We start from the raw sequence: 23,590 nt of genomic DNA on the forward strand, positions 1-23,590 counted from the left end.
GGTTTGTTCCCTTCACTTCACCGAAAATGACTATAAGAAAGGAACCAAACTGCGAATGCTCCGGCCAACTGCTATCCCGACGGTGTTCCCCAATTACCCATCCTATATACAAAAGCCAAGGGCTCCAAGGATAAGAAAGTGGCCTTGAAGAGAAGTACCAGATGGTGGTTCATCAGCTTGCGCGAAAAAGAGTGCATGAAATGGCCCAGATGAAAGCAGGCATGAAGATGTCGAGCCTGATCTCTTCGGAGATCAAGAGCATGTTGCACCAAGCGGGTCTTCGGACGGAACGTGGGACTGTTCATTTCCTGCCTATAGTATGTGCCAAACCAGTTCATGTACAGATAAAATGTCTCAAACAGACCTTGACCTTAAGCGAATGATAGAGGATGCGACGAAAACGACGAACCGCCTCCTGCGGAAAATTTCCCGCCTCAATAAGTCACTGCAGACGCTCCAAAGCCAGCGCGATACGGTTCGTGAACGGCTTCAAGCTTTCGAAAGCAACAAAGAAATCGCCTGTTTTGTGAGTGTACTAAGAGCCGCAGACGAAGACCATAAAACCGCCGAATTTATCAAGAATCAAGTGTCGAATTTCGCTTCCAAGAAGCCAGCGTACACTGAATCAATTCTGAGGGAGTGCGTCCTCTGGAAAGCGTGCTCCAACAAAGGTTACGAGTATGTGAGAACAAGAGGCCTCGTTCAAGTTGCCTTGTCGTGCCACACTACAGAAGTACATCGGGCACTCAACAGGCGAAATAGGCATCACATCACTCATAACAGAACGCCTCCGCGCAGAGTTTCAAGCGCTACAAGTCGAACAAGACATCTTCTGCTCCCTAATCATCGATGAAATGGCGATACAGCGGAAAGTTATGTACGATCGTCAACTTGATAAGGCTTTCGGTCTCGAAGCGAAGTAAGAAAAGGAGCCTACATACTTGTTGCATAGTACTTTTGATGAAAATTTTACTTGGCTTGATTTTATTACTTGCAGTTGCCCTGTGAATCATGCAAGGTTCTCCTGCAAGAGACGAAACCGTGTGGTAGCATTTACGATTTAGTCAAGAAAATCTATAACAGACAACTTCGGTATCCCAACATGGAGATTGTGAAAATTTGCGAACTCGCATGTGACTTTGTCAGTGAAGTGATGAAAGACACTGAAGTTCGAAGAAGTGGAAATCTGTGTAAACTTCTTCACTCAGCCCTCCTTACACATTTGGTTACCTGCCCTGCACTGCGGTGTGGTTCGGGCAGCCTTCAGCACACGAACCAGATCTGTGATGTTTTTTTTAAAAAAGCTGCTTCGACCACTCCTAGCTAACTGGGCAGGGAATGTGAGTGCCACTGCGCAACGTCTTGTAAGGCTGGCACACAAGCCCCTCTCCAGAAAAGTTCTGCGCCTTTGAGGAATATGGCGCCTCCATTTTTTTACCTTGTAATGCAGGCAAAATCGTTCTGCTGTATTAGAAAATATACTGATCTTTTAGAGATTGTAGAGCTCCAGTTAATAAACGCACGTTTCATTGTAAGCACAATACCCGGCATGTTCATTATTTCCACATGCACAGCAAAGAAGACACTTTCACATTCAACAGTCTTCGAACGGGAAATATGCAGACGGATGCTAATTTAGAGTTATTATAGCTCCTGAAATACTCTGGAATGAATTGAAGGTTATGTAATCCACCGTCGCGCCAGCGGACAAAGGCAAACATAAAATCATGGCCTTTATTCAAAAGTGATTTTAACGAGAAGCTAAAACGTTGTGCTATAGTTAAATGCCGTAAAAGGGGTCTGAAAATGCTTTCAAGTCCTTTTGTAAAATATTATGAAATACGTGTATTAATCCTGTGGCCTGAGGACGGGGCAAACTTGTCATAAGCATGAATTTAAAGCTGACTGTCGCAGGGGCGGGATGGCTTAGTCGAGGCCACTCCGTCTCCCTTAGTAGCGATAAACCATTTGTCACAAGGGAATAGGTCCCGTAGTAGAGTGAAACAAAGCACTGAGAGGATATCAAATTCAAAGTGTCCGCTTGCAGCACGAAGAGTCGCGAGTTAAAACATCCCGGGAATTCGCGCGCGCACCGCTACTCCGCCGCTTTTCATTGTCCTTGACCGGTGGCGCCGCGGCGGCAGGCGAATGAACTCGGCCTCTCCCGCTGTTTCGGGCGCACGCAGCAGGCCGCACCCTGCGCGTTTTGATCCAGCGGCCGTGCGCATGCAGTGGCAAAAAAGTTTTGTTGGAAGCACTCGAGGTTGACGTGATATCAAGATAATGAATGTCATTCCTGTCAGTCTCGCGGAAGAATAGGTATGAAAACGACGGATTAAAGCTGGCTGGCGGTATATGTACAAGCACAGGCTACAGAGAAATCAGAATCCACGTTGGATCAGACTAGTACTGCCAAATAATGACTGAAGGCATCCGAAAACTGGAAGAGTAGCGGACAGCAATACAGACTATATTCTATTGGACAGTGCAGGGCAAAGCTAAGTTTAGCTGCAACATTATTGAAACGCTCAGCCGTTGTGTGCTTCACGTTGAAGTGGACAAACCTGAAATAGAGACGGACCTAAGGCATTTCTGGGACAACGAAACAATCGGCATAAAGGGCACCGAAGAAGGCGCAAAAAAAAGTGTGATGAAGTATTTCAGCAGGAACTTGAAGTATGAAGAGTAAAAATTCTCAGTACAACTTCCACGGAAAGATAGTGTGGAGCTTGATGAAAACAAGAGTATCGCAATGATCAGATTGAAGGAAGTCACTTGAAGGGTGAGGAAGGACGAAAGTATACTGGACGGTATGACAGTACCATCAGAGAGTAGTTGAATAGTGGAGTGGCAGAAGTGGCCGAAGAACAAAGTGCACCAACGACACACCGCTACTACATGCTGCAACAAGCCGTCATCGGGAAAGATCGTCAAACAACAAAGATGAGAATAGTAGTTGATGCGGCATCACCATCTACAAAAGGGTCATCTCTAAATTGCAACCTCGAAACTGTATCGAATCTTAACACATGCTGATGAACTTTCGGCACCATCGCATTGCAATGACAGGTGATATTGCGAAGACATTCTTACAGATTTCAGTACATGAGGAAGACAGAGACGCACTGCGTTTCCTTTGGGAGGATAAAATTTCGAGTGAAAGCAATGTAACATGGAGAATATCAAGAGTGACGTTTGGCACTGCTCCTAGTAGGTTTTTGCTCGCAGCAACAGTACGACACCACTTCAGCAAGTTGAAGGAGAAATTCTCGGAGACAATTAAGCAGCTGAGCAGCAACATCTACGCCGACAACGTGATAATTAGAGCTGAATCACCCAAGGAAGCCGGAAAGTTTTACTGTCAATCAAAGGAGATTTTTCAAGGGGCGTCAACTCTCAGAAAGTTCCACACAAATGAGCCTCAATTACAACAAACTATAAAGGAAGAGGAGAACGCAAGCTTCGGGGCTTCTGCCGAAATAAAGGTCCTTGGCATCAGATGGAACTTCAAGGACGATGACTGTACCTACTACCGTTTGACATAAAGGACATCGATACCAGCGGTATGCTAACGAAGCGCCAAATGTTACAGCTCACTGAAAGAGTGTACGATTCTTTTTGCTCCATTCACGGTAACAGCCAACCGAGAAATACAAAACATGCGAATGAAAGGAACGTCTTGGAGCAACGCGCTGCCAGATGATGAAACGGCGACGTGGAGGAGATAGATTAGAGAGCTGGAATTTATACAAGAGTTCAGTGTACCACGATGGTTTGATGCAAGACAAAGGAGGAAGCCTATTCACATGAAAATTCACTGGTATTCAGATGCAAATCCATATGCATATGGAACAGCAGCCTATTAGATAAATCACTACGAGAAGAAAAAGGAGGCTGAAATACTAATTTCAAAAGGAATCATGTTTGGAAGAGACCGGAAAGGGACAAGCTTAATCCAATGATTAGGAGAGCGGTAAAGAATGCCCTTGGGCTCCCCTACTAGACCCACACAGATCGTCGCCTGCAGTTGCGAATTTATAATATATTGGAAGAAATCGCGGAAGCCCAAGAAAGAACACAGGTAATTAGGATGTCTGGCTCAAAAGCGGGGAGGATGATTCTCGCGGATATGGGTGTTATTGAATATTTACCTTTCGTTGAGAAGATGAAGACAAAGGAGCTGTCGAAAAGAACGCGTTAACTCTCAAGAAAGAAGAGAAAGAAGCTCAGATTGAGGCTCTGTACCAAGGGTTCACGAAGAATCAGAAGGAGAATATCATTGTCTAGCCTGCCCCGAAGAACATTCATGCCCAAGAAAATGTTGCAAGGAGGAGAGCACGTGATCAGGCCCTTCTCAGCCAAGTTGCGGATCTCGAGCCTGTTTCGTAGATGCCGCGCAATATGATGACCAGAGACCGATTTACGGTAGTGCCAATCAACCACAAAGGGGTTACAATGAATGCGGTGTCGGTATACGCCAAAACTGCTAATGTGGCCGAGCCGGTTGCAGTTGCCTTTCCTCTTCTACATCGGTGCCATGAACATATATTTAGCAATTCTGGAGCTGCCATTCGTACCTTCAGTGTTGGAGCTGTGTGCAAAGAGGTCAGAAACATACTCGGTGGGAAGTCGCCTACAACCCACACCCTTACATGGTTCCCGGCTCATATGGGAAACATGCATGGAGGAATTATCAATCTCAATAAGTTGGCCTACTCCAGGGAGCTAGGATTAGCTGTCTGCGGCCATGGAGGACCGTTGCGCCAATATGAAGATTTCGCGAACAGGAATCCGCCAATTAGATACAATGAAATTACCCAGCAATACGGTACATATAGGAGAAACTTTCCACCTCCACATAGAAAGTAAATAGAGCGCGTGGCACTTACATAGCGTTTACTTCAAACAGAAACGTACCCTAGCCCTGTCTTTCTCCACAACTTTACTCTGAGGTTTACTTAACTCGTGTACAAAATGTGGTGGTTTGGCCACTTTACATCACACGCTCTGGGAGTGCCCTTCGGTACACGGCACCGATACAGCATCGTGCAGCAAGTGGAACTCCGCTCTCCGGAGTCCGGACATAACATCACAACTTTGGGCTGTCCAGAGGGCCCATGATGTGGCGCTAGGTCTCGGCCTTACTATCCCGTCGTGGGAGCGGCCCGCCGTGTGCTAAGAAGCACGCCTTCGGACTTTCGAAATAAAGTTTGCCTAAACTAAACTAGTAGCGCCAATGAAGCAAATCTAGTTACCACGACTTGAGGTAATGGCGGCGTTGCTGTCTGCCCGTCTTTCTGAATACATCAGAAGCGTATTTGTAAGAAAGATATATGCTACTAGATACTGGATGGACTCGACCACTGTTAGTTTGCTACACAGAAACAAAAAACGAGACATCTTTGTAGAAAATAGAGTGAAGGAGATAAAAGAGAAAACGAAGCTGTCGGAGTGGAAATATATTGCAAGTGAAGAGAACCCAGCTGATCTCATGACCACAGGTGTAAGTGCAATGACTTTGATACAGTCGTATCTGTGACGGCATGATTCAAAGCAACTTCTTACGAAAAACAAGGCCACAGAGCAGACGGAAATGGAAAAGACACTGAGAATAGTGAATGTTATGCTTCTAACACACACACGTCAATTACGGCTGTGATTGACGCAGAGAAGTATGGAACCTACACAAGATTGCTCAGAGTGACAGCTCAGGTTCTTAGATACATACAGATTACAAAAAAGAAGCAGATAATTGGTGATCAGAGTTTTGAGAAACTGAAGAATGCAGAGACGGTGATAGTAAAACTGGAGCAATGACAGATAGGGGAACATGTTATGCTCACCAAGAGCAATACGACTAAGGCAACAAGGGTCTTTCTTTGTAGTAGGGAAGTCTTTGAAGATGAGCAAAGGCTAATAAGACACAAGGTTCGTCTGTATGACATACAACAAAAAACACCCGATTGTGCTACCAAAGTGGACTGCTGCTACAAAGATATGGCATGTGCATCAACTCGCGTTACATGGGGGAGTCAGTGCAACGCTTTAGCAGCTTAGAACGAAATATTGGATAAGCCAATGAAGGCAGCTGGTGAAAAAGGTTATTCATGGATGTTTAAAGTGTCGATAATCTGACGCTAAGCCAATTAAGCAAGACACAGAACTCCTGCCTGCTGACGGAGTCAACTAGCGACAACAATTTGAAGTGACCGGTGTAGATTTTGCATGCCTGATGCTTATAAACGACGCCGTAAAAGTCACGCAAAACTATACATCGAAGTATTCGTATGTGCAACAAGAGCTGTACATCTCTAAGTTGTCGACAACTGTGTCACAGAAGCATTATTTCTTATATGCATTCAGAAGATTCGGAGCGAGAAGGGACTCATTTTGCACAATATATAGTGACAACGCAAGGAGATTCAAAAAAGCGAACATAGAAATCAATCATATGCTAAAGAATTACAAGAAGTTTCTAAAAAAGCTAACGAGGGAGATCAAATAAAGTGGAAGTTGATCACAGAACAAGCGCCTTGGTAGGGAGGCTTCTATGAAGGGATAACACGAAGCATGAAATCGTCAATGAGTAAAGTAATTGGAAAGAGACTGCTAACCAGGGAAGAGATGCAAACAATCACCCCTGAAGCTGAAGTAGTGCTTACCAACAGGCCGTTGACTTATGTATACATCGAACAAGATGAGCCGCTACCTGTTGTGGCGGCTGACATAAAAGGTGAAAAATACAGACTTCCAGGCAAAGACGAAGATCAACATGAAGTCAACATCAAAAAACCTAGAAAAAGCGGCAAAACGGCATGAACGATTGGTGGAAAACATAGAACAAGGAATACCTGAAGGAATTGAGAGAGCAAGCTTACGCAAATAACAAGAAACGAGAGTAAACCGAGGAGACATCGTATTGATCGGTTCACGCACTCCTAGATCACTTTGAAACCTGGCAAAAGTAATGGAAGTTTATTCGGGAGTCGACAAGAAAATACGCTCTCGTCTTTTGAAAATCAATGGAAAACTCGTTCAGAGGCCTTTGCAGCCTATCTACCAACTTGAAGGTTGTTTGCAATGGGTAGAAGAAAAAAACATCATGTTGTCCGGATGCCATTGAAACTCGTCAAAGAAAAAGAGAAGAAGACAGTGGGCATGGAAGAACGTCTGCGTTAATATGCGAATAATAAAAAAAGAAGATTCTTGCTTTTCGTTCGCATCGAACGCAGTTTACGCTTGTCTCGTTCAGTTTCTGCGATACCATGCAAAACTCAGATATGCTTACGGAAATACGAACAAGCGTGTCACCCCCACAGAAAGGCGGTCAAGCTTTCTTTGCATTACGTTACGCATGCAACAACTAGCCCAAAAAGTATTTTAATAGTTAACCTTCTTTATCTTATGAAGGTGGAACCGGTGGCATGACACCAAATATAGCGATGTCAGCACCACAAGACAGGCGAAACATTAAATGCGTGACTGGGCCGCGTTTTCTTATTAAAAAAGAAGTATTCAACTTCTAGAAGAAAGCATATCAAAAGCAATCACTGTGTGTTCTTTGGGCATTGCGGGAAGGCTGCTCTTGCGTTGTTTTATTACGTAGTTCAAGTCACCTGTTACAATTCAGCTGCTATGCGAGTATACGAATTCTGAGAAATGACTTGAACTTTGACTACAGTGACGCCGGTGGGTGTATTCGACAACAAAGGGTACATTTCGACAAGTTGTTGAACTAGTACACAAAATGACTGCGCGAACAGACAATAATCGTAAAACCTTAAAAAAACGAAACGTTATAATGGTTGGTTCTTCATTAAGCTTATTCACAAAAAGTAGGGTGCTAAAAAGCCACAAGAAATTAGTTTTCTCCACTCCCCCCCCCCCCCCCCGAAAAAAACGCCTGTACGTGCCTCCACTGTTTTCAGACACCTTTATAGCACAAAGTCATCAAGGCATGCTGAAAATGCCTAGATTTACTCTGAAAAGCTACATATTTCGAACCGGTTTGCAACGTAACATGAGGCAAGTTTTTCTCTTGCTATGTCCCCAATTGTTTTTTTTTTTTTTGAAAACCTAATCTTTTTCTGCTATCGATAGTTCGTGGCTAACCTGTTAGAGGTTTATCTGGTCAATGCTAATGTTCGTTTGAATTTTTAAATGTAAATAAAAAAGCCGATAGATGTATCTTCCCGTAGCTTTAAAGTCTGAAAAGGCTGAGTCCCTTTAAATCTATTACCCACAACTGGGACCACGTACGTTCACCCGCAGTGAAATAAATAAAAACTTATGACTACACACCGAAAAAGAAAGGCAACCAACTTCATCTCACCGTTTGTCACACAGTTACTGGTATAATTGGAGCGGGCAGGCCCCCACGGCATTGAGAAGTGGAGCTACCAAGCGCTTATTTGGCAGGATGAATTTGCGGCAAGCCCCTGGCTGTCCTCGCGCGAACATTCAGTCTATTTCAGGGGGACGTGCAACAACCAAATGTAGTGACTCCGAGGAATGGAAATCATCCCTTCACGAATATACGAGACCATGCGAAGTCGTGTTTTCGCTGGATGCGAAAGTTGTTCCGTTGTGCCGAGTCAAAAACAAACTTGGCTGTTACGCGTCTGCTGGACATTTTCTAGGATAAAGTTCTCCGGACTCAATGCCAAGAAACATGCGCTGAACTGGACACTCGCATTCACACGAGAGTGAAAATTGGCTCAGCTGGAAAACGGATGCATCCATACGCCGGGAGCGATGCACTTGAAATTGCGCGTGTTTTCTGCGCTACGTTATTTCTTTTATTTCCTTCCACGTCTGTCAGTGGTCAGAATCATAGCTGCGCGTTCTTGCTATAGTGTAAACAAGCTAAGCGTCCTCGAGTTTTTTATTTTCTTCACCACACACGAACTTCTGCCAGCTTCTTGAGCTATCCGAACTCTGTGGCAAAACACGACTGGCAATAAAACAGCGTACATGGCTCACAGCGTTAGAAAATAGGGCAAATATTTCAAGAGAACAGTGACAAGAAAGCGGTAGGCCACCGAGAATGTTCCGAAAAGATAGGTTGCCCTCTTAACCGCACGACCTTAGTGGCGTGGGATAGTTTTTAAGCTTTGCTTATGAAATCATCCAGGTCTTCGCTATCGTCTAATAAAGGTGCTAGAAGAGTGAATTTTTCATCTCGTAATATGTTACTCTCTATAAAATCAAAAAACATCTCAGTGCAGATGTCATTATTTGTGCATTACTGACAAAACAAGCCAAAGGCGGGACCTATACGGTAGGGCAACATATATACTAGACATAGAAGGCCCCTGTGCAACCAATGCTCATAATACCATAAAATATAACAAGCTTCTTAGGGCCCCGCCGCGGTGGTCTAGTGGCTAAGGTACTCGGCTGCTGACCCGCATGGCGCGGGTTCGAATCCCGGCTGCGGCGGCTGCATTTCCGATGGAGGCGGAAATGTTGTAGGCCCGTGTGCTCAGATTTGGGTGCACGTTAAAGAACCCCAGGTGGTCGAAATTTCCGGAGCCCTCCACTACGGCGTCTCTCATAATCATGAAGTGGTTTTGGGACGTTAAACCCCACATATCAATCAACAAGCTTCTTAGGAATGGGCCTTCTAACTTATCGAACATTAAACAATCGCCCATGAGCTATCGTGGTACATCTCTAAAGTTTTGATGTTATCAAGCTTTTTATCTGGGATTAGACACTTTAAGACAATGAGCTTTTTCTACTGAATCTAATTACATACTGGCTCATCGTCGACCGAGCGCATCAAGTCACGTCAGACATGAGACATGAGCAATATCTGGCAGTTATCATGAAAAACGAAGCGTGTGATATGCGTGCCCGTCTCGGAGGTGATAAGGTGTAAAACGCAAGTCGACGGGTAGGTGCCACCACTGTGTCCTCTTACGAAAGCGTTGAAAACACTTGCCTTTTCGTGCAAGCGTTGCATCGTCCGCGCAGCGTGATAAGCGCTATGGTCCTTATAATTACTTATGTATGTCTTTTTTAGTAAAAAGACACACATACAGAATATTGACGTGTTGTTATGGTGCCTCAAATATGCACAATAATTCCTTTTTATATGACAATCGCACAAGTATGAACGCTAAACCTTGAGAAATATTCGTGGGCGCTGCGAATGGGGTCGGCCGTTTGGAGTATCGTTTGGTGCCGGTTAGGGTATCCTTAAGGGCAGACAAACAGACAAACGTACAGACAGACAGACAGACAGACAGACAGACAGACAGACAGACAGACAGACAGACAGACAAACGAACATTTTTGCGACAGAAGTCCCCAAGAAAGACTATCGTCTTTAAAATGGACATTGGCAGGAAATGTAGCGCCTAGCCAAGATAACAGCTGTTCATTGAGGATCGCAGACTGGACTCCACGACGAGGCAAACGCACGAGAGGGAGACGGAAAATTAGTTGGCCAAATTATATTAGGTGTGCGAGTATAACATGGCAGCAGCAAGCACAAGTTGGTTGGTAGTACATAGGAGACATAGTTGCCTTGCAGTGGGCATGGTCATCACGATAGAGAAGATGAAAATAGTGATGGCTGTGGACACTATTTTACATTTTGCAAGGATAAGCTGATATTTTGCCCCGCCGCGGTGGTCTGGTGGCTAAGGTACTCGGCTGCTGACCCGCAGGGCGTGGGTTTGAATCCCGGCTGCGGCGGCTGCATTTCCGATGGAGGCGGAAATGTTGTAGGCCCGTGTACTCAGATTTGGGTGCACGTTAAAGAACCCCAGGTGGTCTAAATTTCCGGAGTCCTCCACTACGGCGTCTCTCATAATCATATAGTGGTTTTGGGACGTTAAACCCCCCATATCAATCAATCATAAGCTGATATTTTAGATAGACGATAGTTATAGCGCGAGAACAAAACGACGACACAGAGACAAGAAGGACACGAAAGACACGAGCGCTTCTTGTCTCTGTGTCCTTCTGTGTCTCTGTGTCCTTCTTGTCTCTGTGTCCTTCTTGTCTCTGTGTCGTCGTTTTGTTCTCGCGCTATAACTATCGTAATGCCATACCAACTAGCCCAAGCTGCCACACTTTAGATAGACCTATGAGAATTATATTGGAAGCTGCATAAGACCATATTTACATTATTAAAACAAGAGAAAGAGAATAAAGAGAAAGGCAGGGAGTTACGTAATGTAGTGGGTCCACCTTTCCGATTGGGAAGCGCTGGGATAAGACAAGATAGGCGTCCGCCGTTAATACTTAAGATAGGCGCTAGCCACGTCCAGCTGCCGATAAGGCAGCGCATGGTATGCCAGGAAATGACATATCATCTTCAAACAGCTTCACATTGGCTGCTAAGATTATGCTTTGGGTTGACAAATACCTGCCCTCGGTGTGTGTCGCATAAGCGAACAATGGTTATTTCAATGTGCAACTTGTTCTTTATTCGAAGACAAGAATTTGCAGCGAGGCGTCTTTGCGGACAGATTGAGCTGTGCGAATATGTTTATTTCCAATTACCACCTTGCCCAAGAATCTGGAGAAGACGACGCCGAAGCTTTCACGCATCGGCTGGTATTTCTTTTAGTGCTCAAGTTTCATGTATCTTGTGCTTATCTGTGCATCAGCAACAGCCAGCGCCGTCTCTACTGGTCCTCAAGACTTCTGCTTTGCTGAAACGCCTTTCTGGTGAAGTTTGCCATGGAAGACATGATAGTGGAAGCGTCTTTTAGCAGGGACCGACCTCCCACCGAAAGAAAGCGCCTCAGCTCTTCAGTGGCATCGAAAGCTCCCGATTCTGAGTCTGATGCTACATCGGATGACTCAGAAGCCTTCATACCTGCTAAGCATCATTGCTCAAGACGGAAGTCTTCTACGTCGTACTCAAGTGAAGACACTGTCATATACAACAACATCGAGATCACGACTGTAGCCTACGTGCCTGTTGACGTGACGGTAAGCCTCAATGCTATCTCCAAGCCAAAGCTACATGACTTGTTCTTCAACTTGGCCCCTGGTCTTGTCGAAGAGGTTCGTGTGAAGCCGCGGAAAAATATTATAGCTGTTGACACAACAGATAAAAAGGCGGTGCAAACTCTACTTGGTTTGAACATCTCTGTGGTGTCAACACGTGGACTTTTTTACCCCAGGGCACGAATGTAACAGCTGGTGTTATGTCTGACGTCGACTTGGAACTTCAATATGACGTTTTGAAGAGCCTTATTGTTTGCACGCCTCTATGCATAATCATCAGTGTCCGCAGACTAGGCTCGTCGAAGTGTGTAAAAATTGTTTTCGAATGTGAAAAGCTTCCCAGTCACATAAAGGTTGGTTTAGTGCGATACCCAGTTTGACCCTTTGTACCAAGACCCTTACAGTGTCGTAAATTGCTGAAGCTTGGACATGTGCAGAGTTTATGCATAAGTGTTTTCCTTTGTGTAAAATGTGGCGGAAAGCACAATGTAAAATTTTGTCACAACTCGACATCTCGGTGACCTTAGTCTTACGGCGAGCACTTGGCAACAGACAAAGAATGTCCCACCCTGAAGAAAAAATAAAAGTTATAAAAAAAAGAGCCACAGATGAAGCATCATGAGAGAAGACCATTAACCGCAGTTCGCGTTCACCAACTGTAGAAGGCAAAATTGATGTACCTGCACTTTCGAAGTATAGTACTAAAAATGTACGTCAGAGGGAAGAGCAGAAGCGGAACTTCTCCCTCTCGGCAACATCGTGGTCGGCGCTTTCACAGAAAATGTCCGAGGCAGTCTCTTAAAATATCGCTTCTCGCAAAGCATCTGCACCAGCTACTACTAAGGCCCCGCCTACAGTGGAAAAGATTGCAAACAAATCGGACTCTGTCCACGACGATGCCCAGCTCTTCAACCTACTTAAGATGCTGCTCAATGTCATTAGATTGCTGATTGCTCGTCGCCAGACACCAGCAGCAAAAGCCGCAGAACATCTTTTGGAGGCGCTCGTCCTAGTTCTTGATGGCCTTTACTAAAAACAGTATGAACACTTGAAAGCCCCGCCACTCCGTGCTGCAGTGGAATGTCCGATCATTACGTTTATACACACTTTTCATGAGGCTATTTTTGTGTGTGCGTGTTTCTTTTTCTCTTTTTTTTTCTAAAACTTTCCTCGTCTCTCTCCTTCTTTCTTCCCTTATTTCCTCTATGCCTCCCCTTCCCGAAGGAGCAGGCAGGCTTTGTGCCCCTATAGGTGGCAGTTGTCAGCCTGTTCCCTTCCTATTTCTCCTGTCTTCGTGTTCTCTATGTACTCAAATAATAAATAATAATAATAATAATAATAATAATATATTCTGTCTTATCACGCAAATTATGCCGTACATCACTTCCATGTTATGATTATAAAGTTTGCGCCTGGCATTTGTGTTATTCGTTCGTTCATGACACCAAATTTGGTATCGTGAAGCAAGTGAAATGGATTCGAGCGTGCTATAAGTGTAGCATTCTGTCAAGTTTTAGATGACATGCATGGCATAATTATCAAGTTTGGACGTGTCATTTATCTTCGTCGTCTATTCACGCCACATATTACCAAACTTAGTATATTTTTTATTTGACTGTTTCACGCTGCGTGAACGTAACAGCACGCTGCGTGCAGTAATTGACCACGTGCATACAACGCGCATGAATAGAAATGCGACAATTTAAGCTCAGGCAATGCAGGCACCCTTCGTTTCCGCTTTCAGTTGCGGCATCGTAATTTTGACTTGAACAGTTGAATCACTGCAACAGTGCCTATAGTGGCCACATTTGTAGTGACATGACGTGGTTATCTCGATAGAAGTCGCAATATTGAAAGCTATGATTGCTTCAAGAGGGCTACGCTATACGAAAGCAGTTCTGCGGCGACCCGCAACGATGAAAAAGAATTTGAAATGGGATATTGCCAGCTTTTGTAGCACAAAGCTGCAGGAAATTCCACAAAGATTTCTCCCACAGGAACGTCTAATATTGAAAAATGCCCCACCTCCCATTAGGGAATCGTAAGGAAATCCGAATGCATTGCGTGCTGTCAAAAACAGTGTTTCGTACGTGAGAGCTCAGCGTTAAAAGAATTATGATTTTTTTTCTCACACCGTGCAGTCTATGGTGCCTTTCACCCAGCGTGGTGCTTTTGTGTCGCGAGAAACGCAGTATGCGCTTCCAGGTCTAGTAGCTAGTGTGCTTGGTTTTAAAATACTATAAAGTGAACGAAAATTGGTAGATCCCACGTACAGTGGGAATTGATGATATGCGAAGCACGATCGAGGAAAGTCGATATGTCACTTTAAAATCATCACAACATCATGAGGTGGACGTATTTTATGCTGTACATGACTTCCATGTCGTGATTGTCATCTTTGGACGTATCATTTACTTTCGTCGTCTATTGACGTTACGTACGTGATACCAAATTTGATGTATATGGTGCTAGCGAAAAGGCCAAGAGCGTGCTATGAGCTTAGCATGTAGTCATGTTTTACATGACACGCATATCATGATACTCATGTTTGGACAAGCCATTTGCCTTGGTCGTTTATTCACATCCCGTGATACTAAATTTGGTATATGTGGAGCTAGTGAAAGAACTGCAAGCAAGCTATGAGTGTAGCATGTAGTCATGTTTTACATGACCCGCATGTCATAATTATCATGATTGGATGTCTAATTTACCTTCGTTGTCAGTTCACGCCACGTAATACCTAATTTGGTATATGTGAAGCTAAATGGCCGCGAGTGCATCATTAGCGCGTCATGTAGTCATATTCCTATGTGACACGCATCTCATAATTATCATGTTTTCATCAGTCATACACCGTCATCTATTCACATTCCGCAATACCATGTTTGATAAATTGGAAGCTAGCGAAATGACCACGAGCGCATCGTGAGCGTGGCATGTAGTCATGACTTACATGACATGCATGCCTTGATTTCTACGTTAGGTTTTGTCGCTTATGTTTGCCATGCAGTCATGTCACACCATACCAGTTGTGCTATATGCCATGTGAACGAAATCACCGCAAGAGCAACAACAACATAACATGTAAATTATGACATTCATGACATCTCATGATTTTCATGTTATGACTAGTCACTTATGCTCGTCATACAGTGATGCTATGCGATATAAATTTTGGTATCGATACCATTATCGAAGCCAGGAGAGCTAAAATTCGTAGGCGGCTAGATATATCGATAGACAGATACGCTCAAAGTTGCCGAAGTTAGCTAAGTAATGCTTCGCCTTTAAAATAAAGAGCGTTGTCGGCTCTGCATTGGCGTTTAATTGTGCTGTCTCGGGTACACATTTCTGGATGTTCTTGAGAGGCGCCCAGCCAGCGAACAGTCGAGAGTGAGGCGCGAGCGAACGAGATGGTGGAGCACAGGAAGGAGAGAGAGTGAACGGTGAGAGAAAAAGTGGCGAAGCACCGCACCTCTCATTGTACCTGACGGTCATAATGTCAGCGTCTTATCAACACAAACGCTACGCAATCGGTGGCATCACAAACTCTACAAACGCGCTTCATTTGCACTGCATTGAGGTAGTGGCAAGTTACGTTCAAAGTAAGGAGGTGAAGGCTCCGGTTGCTAGGGGCAACGAGGATAACTGCTGCCGACGCCGAAGCGTGAAATGGGGGGTGCTCCATCTGCTAGAGACGCGCGCTCTCGCCGCTGTTGTTAAGCCAGAGGGCGGTTGATGGATCCCGACGGACGCCTGACATAGCCCGACTAAGAAATGCATTTGAATTTAGAAAAACGCCTCGGTCAAAGATTGAAGCACCGGTCCAATGCCTTTGCGGGAGGGTAGTCTAGAACTGAGTAAAGCAAGAGGATAGCATTTGCCATCGGGAGGGAGATCTAAAGGTGTATTCGCACAACGGACAAAATAGCGATTCCAGCCTACGGATCACGCATTACGGCAGCCTAAAATAGTTGTTCCCGCTTCGGTCCGTGAGGAGCGACTTTTGAAATGATCGATGCCCAAATCACAGCTGGATTCCTTGAGAAGCAATGTCGAAATCCTCACCAGCAGCGTAAATCCTCTTCTGTCGTGGGAATGCTGGCTACGGAGAGATCCAAGTCACGTCACATATCACGTGACTGATCCATCGGTGATCATACCTGTCATGTGAATACAGCTGAATGGACATCTCGAACACCATAGAAACTGAATATTTGCGTGCACTACCCTGCAGGTACCTCTTTAAATATAACTTCTTTATTTAAGGTGACCTTTAAATCAATTCTTTCTTTTAAAGCTGTAACACACAATGGCGTGCCCTCTTAATATAAACGATAATCTGCGACTAGTAGAAATATAAACCGGACTAAAATTGTACCTTTCAGGTATTTTAAAAATCGAATATAATTTCACTAATTTCGCCTACAACCGCACAATATTTATAGCAAAATGCACTTGCACTCCTTCCCGAGGTATCCATCTAAAGGTTGCGCTGAAATCGGCCCTCCAGTTAATCATTGCCCAAAGCTGTTATCTATAAGCTTTAGAGAAAGCTGTAACGACTATGTTTGCAAGCGCACGTACTAATAGCGTGAATTTTCGAATGTGGTGCTACTCTTGACTGAAAAAAATTGCGCTACAGTTGCTGCGAAGAATAAAGTTAGCGAGGATGACTGAAAAAATAGCGCTACAGTTGCTGCGAAGAACAAAGTTAGCGAGGAGACAAAAATGAAGTGAGCAGTACAAGCGCAAGTTGTATATGAAATAAACGTCATGAAAAACCAAGTACCCCAATACCTTACTTTGCTAACGCTACTCTTGACATTTATAATTAAGCTCGTCTTCACTACGTATTGGATTCAATTTCACCGTTTCAGCATCTGTTGAGAAGAGAACTCTAATGCCAACTGAGGAGAAATTTTTTCATTCAGCTGATGGGAAATTGCCATCTCTTATTCAAGCAGTGTATCCGCCTCTGCAAGCACTCAACATTCTGTAATGGGGCGAAATCGGGCACAAATGGAGCGCAAGCTGCGATCCAGATGAAGGCACGGAGCATATTTGATGCCGAATTTCTCCCAGATACCACGTGGTTTACTTAGCACTCTATAGCAACAGTAAAATGACCAAAAAGTTACTTTTTATCAGATAACGATATTAATGCCCCTGCCTCTGGTATCATAAGAACCAAGCTTTTAAGACGTCCCCGGCTTTTGAAGTGCTTCCGGCATCATCATCATCATCATCTACCTGACTACGTCCACTGCAGGACAAAGGCCTTTCCCATGTACCACCGGACAAGTCGGTCCTGTGCTTGCTGCTGTCACTTTATACCCGCAAACTTCTTAATCTCATCTGCCCACCTAGCTTTCTGTCTCCCCTTCCAAGGACTTCCAGCGGTTATCTGAGGTACCGCCATCATAATCGAAGGGGAGTGGGAAGGGACAGGGGTTAATCCCCTGTTCCCCCACCCCACCCAGTAAAGCTGCCGGACTTTCAATAAAGTTTATTCATTCATTCCCCCTAACCTGCTTGCCTTCTCTGGGAATCCAGTCAGTTACCCTTAATGACTAGCGATTATTCTGCCTACACGCTACATGCCCAGCCTATGTCTATTTCCTCTTCTTGATTTCAGCTATCATTTGCTTAACCCCGGTTTGTTCCCTGACCCACTCTGCTATATTCTTGTCTCTTAAGGTTACACCTATCATTTTCCTTTCCATCGCTCACTGCGTTGTCCTCAATTTAAACTGAACCCTCTTTGTAAGCCTTTTGGCTTCTGCTGCGTACGTAATTTCTGGCAAAATGAAGCTGTTATACACCTTCCTTCAGACCTACTTTTCTGCTTTCTGTATCCAGTTCAGTAATCATGAGCTGTAATTAGTCTTACTCATCTAGGCAATGTCATCAGCGAATCGCACGTTACTAAGATATTCTTCATTAACGCTTATGCCTAACTTTTAGCAATGTATGGTCCTGAAAACCTCCTGTAAACATGCGGTGAATAGCAGGGGAGAAATAATATCTTCCTGCTTACACCAATAATAATAATAATAATAATAATAATAATAATAATAATAATAATAATAATAATAATAATAATAATAATAATAATAATAATAATAATAATAATAATAATAATAATAATAATAATAATAATACAGCAGCGTGTTATTGTTATAAATAATAATATAATCATACTTAAGGAGAAAAAAATAAAAGGAATGCGTGTGGCGGAGGTTTATGCATTAAGATTCACTTGCTTCTATTTTACGACACAGCCTCGTTTACAAGTTTTCCAGTAATGTTGAGTGGGGAGCAGAGAGGAGGCGTACTTGAAAGAGCCCCTAAACTACCTTTGAAAATACGACATAAAATTACAACATATTCTACTAAAGTGAACTATGAGTAATAAGCGAAGCAGCCCAAAGTTTCGATCACCACGAGCGCCTTGCCCGATGTTAACGCGTCCCTAAAAGTGGAGCACACCATAATTCACTGTAGCCCCGCCGCGGTGGTCTAGTGGCTAAGGTACTCGGCTGCTGACCAGCAGGTCGCGGGATCGAATCCCGGCTGGGGCGGCTGCATTTCCGATGCAGGCGGAAATGTTGTAAGCCCGTGTCCTCAGATTTGGGTGCACGTTAAAGAACCCCAGGTGGTCGAAACTTCCGGAGCCCTTCACTACGGTGTCTCTCATAATCATATGGTGGCTTTGGGACGGTAAACCCCACAAATCGATCAATCATAATTCACTGTAGTTTCAGTTCCTGTTACTCATCCCGAACTCTCGTCAGAGCCCGACACCATCACCACGCCACGCGGAAGCACGTGCGTTCATCGCACGTTAGCATAATCTAATTCCCCGATGCCGTCACGTGATTTCTGAAAATTTCACGGAGGAGAGGCCACAGCGTCTTACGCAGCCCATTACACAGGCCAGAACGTGCTAGCATGTGACCCCGTCCTGGCAGTGCTAGGGTACAGCCTCTTGCGCATGCACAGTCATGGTCCACGGTCGCACCACACATCCTAGAGTATTCTAAAAGAACTCGAGGGGACTCTGGTGCTGCGATCGCTCAGCGACCATAGAAATCATAAGTATGACATGAATTCGCCTAAACTTTGTGCTTGCGGGCGGCGAATGCATTTGTGGCATCGTTTACTGCTGTGTTTTGGTTTTGTTGCGAAGGAAAGAACAAAACGTTTTTTTCCTTCGTGATCCCATTTCGAGAGGTAAACCTAAAATATTAATGTGGTGAAGCATAACAGCCGAACATTCGCCCAAGTTTTTTTGTTTCGTTACAAAGCAGCTTCAAGCCACGCGAAGCCGCAACGAATGTAAAGTACGAAGACTAGGCAAATCCATGACATACCCATAATTTCCATGCTGACTGAAGTGCCATGCGTCGCAGCTCTATAGACACTAGCGCCAGAGTTCCCTCTAGTGGATATTTACAAATCTCTATGCCACACACCACGAGATCGAACTCCGCCATAAGCTGCTTCGCATCTAAGACGAGTGCGTCATTCTCGCCCAGCGTTTCCTGTATTTTCCGCCCGATCCGTGACACCAGCAGTTTGCTCACGTGACAACAGGATAAAATAAGCTCTCGTTTGGTCTATGTACGAGACATATATGCAGTGTAGTGTTTCCTACTCTGCTTGCCATGCAGTCACATGCCTGTTCTGCCTTGCCTCGCATGAGCACTATGCGCCATAAGCTGACACCATTTAGTTTTCTGTGTTCGCAACTGCGCAAGCAGAGATAACAACGTGTAGTTGAAAAGCGCAAACTCCTGACAGGCTCAACGCTTAGCGATTACATTGTCTACGTGTTTTATAACGAAATAAATGGCGAGGAAGAAATCAGCTTTTGGAAAGGCTAGTAAAGGCGAGAAGGAACTACTGTCGCACTTTTCAACTTGGTGTGGTTTTGGAGCCCTTTAAAAGTCATAAGGGTCACAGTTAGAGAATATAGAAGCAATATGTTTTCAGCACCTCCTCTCCATTTTTAGTTGTCCAACATGATTTGGTTACACGTCATTGCTAGTAAATGACCTAAAAGCTATTTTTCTTTAACGTTACCATGTCTCCAGGCAGCTATATATGAAAAACGAAGACCACGAAAAGTTTAGAACGTCCGTGGCCATCGCGCCACCCACTTTAAACTGATGGATGGCTTCCGCCTGCGAGGGACCGCCAGAGCCAGCGAGCTTCCTCCTTATACACGTTTCTGCTCTTGTCGACCATGGTCGACGCTGGAAACGACGAAGTACTTACCCGATGCTTGTGCGCGTGGCGTATGTGGAATATATGCCTGTGCAGCCCTTTCGTTTTTTCGAGCAGTACTCACAGCGCCCTCTGGAACTAAGTCTGACAACGACGCTGATTCACTCGAGTTTTATCAAGTTTTCATGGCAATTAAAGGTCAGCATGACGTAGTGTTGGCTACTTCAAGCGCTCATTTGAGCTACCCTTCTTCGGGTTACTCATTCAACTTCCAGACTCAATGTCACTAATCTATTGTAATGAAAATATACTACTTTTATGCTAATAAACTTTATTGTGTGAAAGAACTCAGTAAATGTGGTAAGACTAGCCTAAGAGCACCAGAAAATAGCGGGTACTTCTTCCAAACTACGTCAAGTGACCATAAATACATATGGCAAACATATTAAAGCAATGTCTACGAACGTAGCTTTATGTTCCTATAAGTGTCTTCGTATACCATCATCACAAACATGGTTTTTTTAATCAGAATAGAGCAATATAGATCTCTGCTCTCATTTCACTGCATTTTACAGCAATCTTACCCCCGTATTCTAGAGCGTCCCTTAACTCAACGCTTCACCTTCACTGAAAAAAACCGATGGGACTGTTTTCTATAGGCACGGCAAGTCACTGCATATCTGCGATAGTCTGCTGCAATTTTTGAGTAGCACAAGGTCCTTTTCATCCGAGCAGTGGCGCAGTGTTCAACTGTGTCAAGTGAAGGGTGAAAGTCGAGTCGAGGAGCGTTTGTGAATACAGGGGTTAGTATTTATTTAAAAGGATGAAGCCCACATTCGATAGAAATAATTAGATAACGTGAATATGTAGATTTTGTAGACTCTACAGATGTACGTGGTTTTTAGAAAAACGAGTCCACGTAGAAATCTCTTTTGGAAGTTGTCTAAGTGATGCGTAAGCGTACACATATTATTTTACATCCCCTAAAACGTTGTTCTCGGCCGGCATCACCATGGCGTCTTTCATCTTTCAAGCGTTCGTCAGCGCCTCTAACGACCTCAGAATAGACATCCCACGACCACCGAAGCGCATGCTGAGCAGCAAACTTTCATAAAGTCGATATCTTTCTTACGTTAACAATCCTCAATGTTCACTCTACGTCATAACTTTTTAGCTTTGTCTAACTTTTAACGTTTACTCACCAACACGAGAAAACGCTGCATTTGTGGTCGAGGTACACGAGAACGGGTGAGCCGTGCGTAGCCTAGAATTTACAACAAATTCTCAAAACCTGCTTGAAAACGGTGGCGCTTCTCTCGACAAATGATGCCATAAACTCAAATAACTGCGTCATAGACCTTAAGTCTACGGCCATTGATTGATGTGAGTATTGTGTGTGAGCTGTATAGTTACCGCGGCAGCATAAGAAGCCACCACGTGCCACGCTCGTGATTGCAATCACACTGGAAGCAAGCCCCTCCTTAAACGAAAAAAAATATGACAGCTTAGCCATGAAGGCGAAGCAATGAATGCAATAGCAACTAATTGAAATGTCACGCGAAGAATGGCAGGCAGATATAAAGGTTTTCCGTGTTGCTAACGCACAATTGACGCACGACACGTACTCACAGGTACAGATGAACGCGAATAAGCATTTAATTTGTTTTTCGATGTGTCTCAAAAACCGTGCCCTTTTAGCAAAGGGAGACTGTGCAGCGAGTGCATTGACCTTCGTGCGCCCGGTAACTACAACAGAATCATTCCGGTGAAAGCCAAAGGCGTAAGATTTAGAGGCGAAGCTCCTTATGGCGTGGCTTGCGCGTCCCTCGTAGTACGTAACCACCAGTGCCACATACCCGAAATAGGTATAACATTTGATCTCCAAGGTGGTGCCGGTGAGAGATTTCTTCTGTGCGTTGTTTAACAATAAAAAATAGTGCTCAATGTACATGTCAATGGCTGCTAATGGGGAATGAGAGACAGGAGCATTCGGCGTTTAGTCAACGCGCACGCTGCGATCACCATTAGCAGACATTGCCATGTACATTGAGCACTATCGGACAAGAAAGGGTTGCTACATTATACTCGCTGGGTGTAACCTCCTTAGTTTTAGAAAGGTTTAGCGAGCGTTGAGCCGCAGGGCCATGAATACAATGAACTAGTATATACCATGAATGAATTCGAGGTGGTTAAAGGGGGGAAGCAGATACGAAGCGCAAGCCGTAAGAAATTAAAAGCTGAATCCTCCTGTCTCTCATTTCACATTAGCAGCCACTGGCATGTACATTGAGCACTAACTGACAGGAAAAGGTTGCTACGTTATACTCGCTGGGCGTAACCTCCTTGGTTTTAGAAAGGTTTAGCGAGCATTGGGCCGCAGTGCTATGAATACAGTGAACTAGTATATACCATGAACTCTAGGTGGTTGAAGGTGGGAAGTAGACCCGAAGCGCAAGCCGTAAGAAAGTGTGCGCGTGCCATCTCTCGTTTAGTCCTTGGAATGTCCACTGAATAGCGGTGCTTCTATATGGGGAATATATGATAAAAAGATGCGAGATGGTGGGACTTGGAGTGTATAATAGATGGACGAACGGACACACAGACAGATGCATGGATGGACGCATGAATGGACGCAGGGGCGGATGCATGAACGAATGCAGGGACGGGCGCACGAACAGACGCATGGACGCTCACACAGACGGACGCATGGACGGACGAATGCTTTGCCCCACTCTCCATCATTCACTCCGTGGATATGCTGCCATTTTCTTCCCACCGCGAGACAAGCCCGCGCCCGGGTGAGTGTCTTCCCCACCCCTGCGCGGGGCAAAGTACGCGTCATATATGAAGGCATGAGCACGCGTCACCACCTGGTGATTGATTGATTTGTGGGGTTTAACGTCCCAAAACCACCATATGATTATGAGAGACGCCGTAGTGGAGGGCTCCGGAAATTTTGACCACCTGGGGTTCTTTAACGTGCACCCAAATCTGAGCACACGGGCCTCGACATTTCCGCCTCCATCAGAAATGCAGCCGCCGCAGCCGGGATTTGAACCCGCGACCTGCGGGTCAGCAGCCAAGTACCTTAGCCACTAGACCACCGCGTCGGGGCTCACCACCTGGTGACGATCTGGCTGAAAACACGATAGCTTCCCGATACCATCTCACCGGTAATGCTGAAAACACGTTAGCTTCCCCGAGATGGACATCGCCAGCGGTAAGTGTTAGATATAGCTTGCTGCTTGAACGTTGAAGGAGGTGCTGCTTCGTGGTTCAGTGGCTGACGCCACGCAATAACGAGCAAGAAGTCGTGACGTTCGATTCCGCGCGCCGGTGTCTTTCTCTGGATTATTTTTCTTCATCAGGTTTCCATATGTATGTATGT

Source organism: Rhipicephalus microplus, chromosome X (assembly GCF_043290135.1).
Source record: "Rhipicephalus microplus isolate Deutch F79 chromosome X, USDA_Rmic, whole genome shotgun sequence".
Lineage (NCBI taxonomy): Eukaryota > Metazoa > Arthropoda > Arachnida > Ixodida > Ixodidae > Rhipicephalus > Rhipicephalus microplus.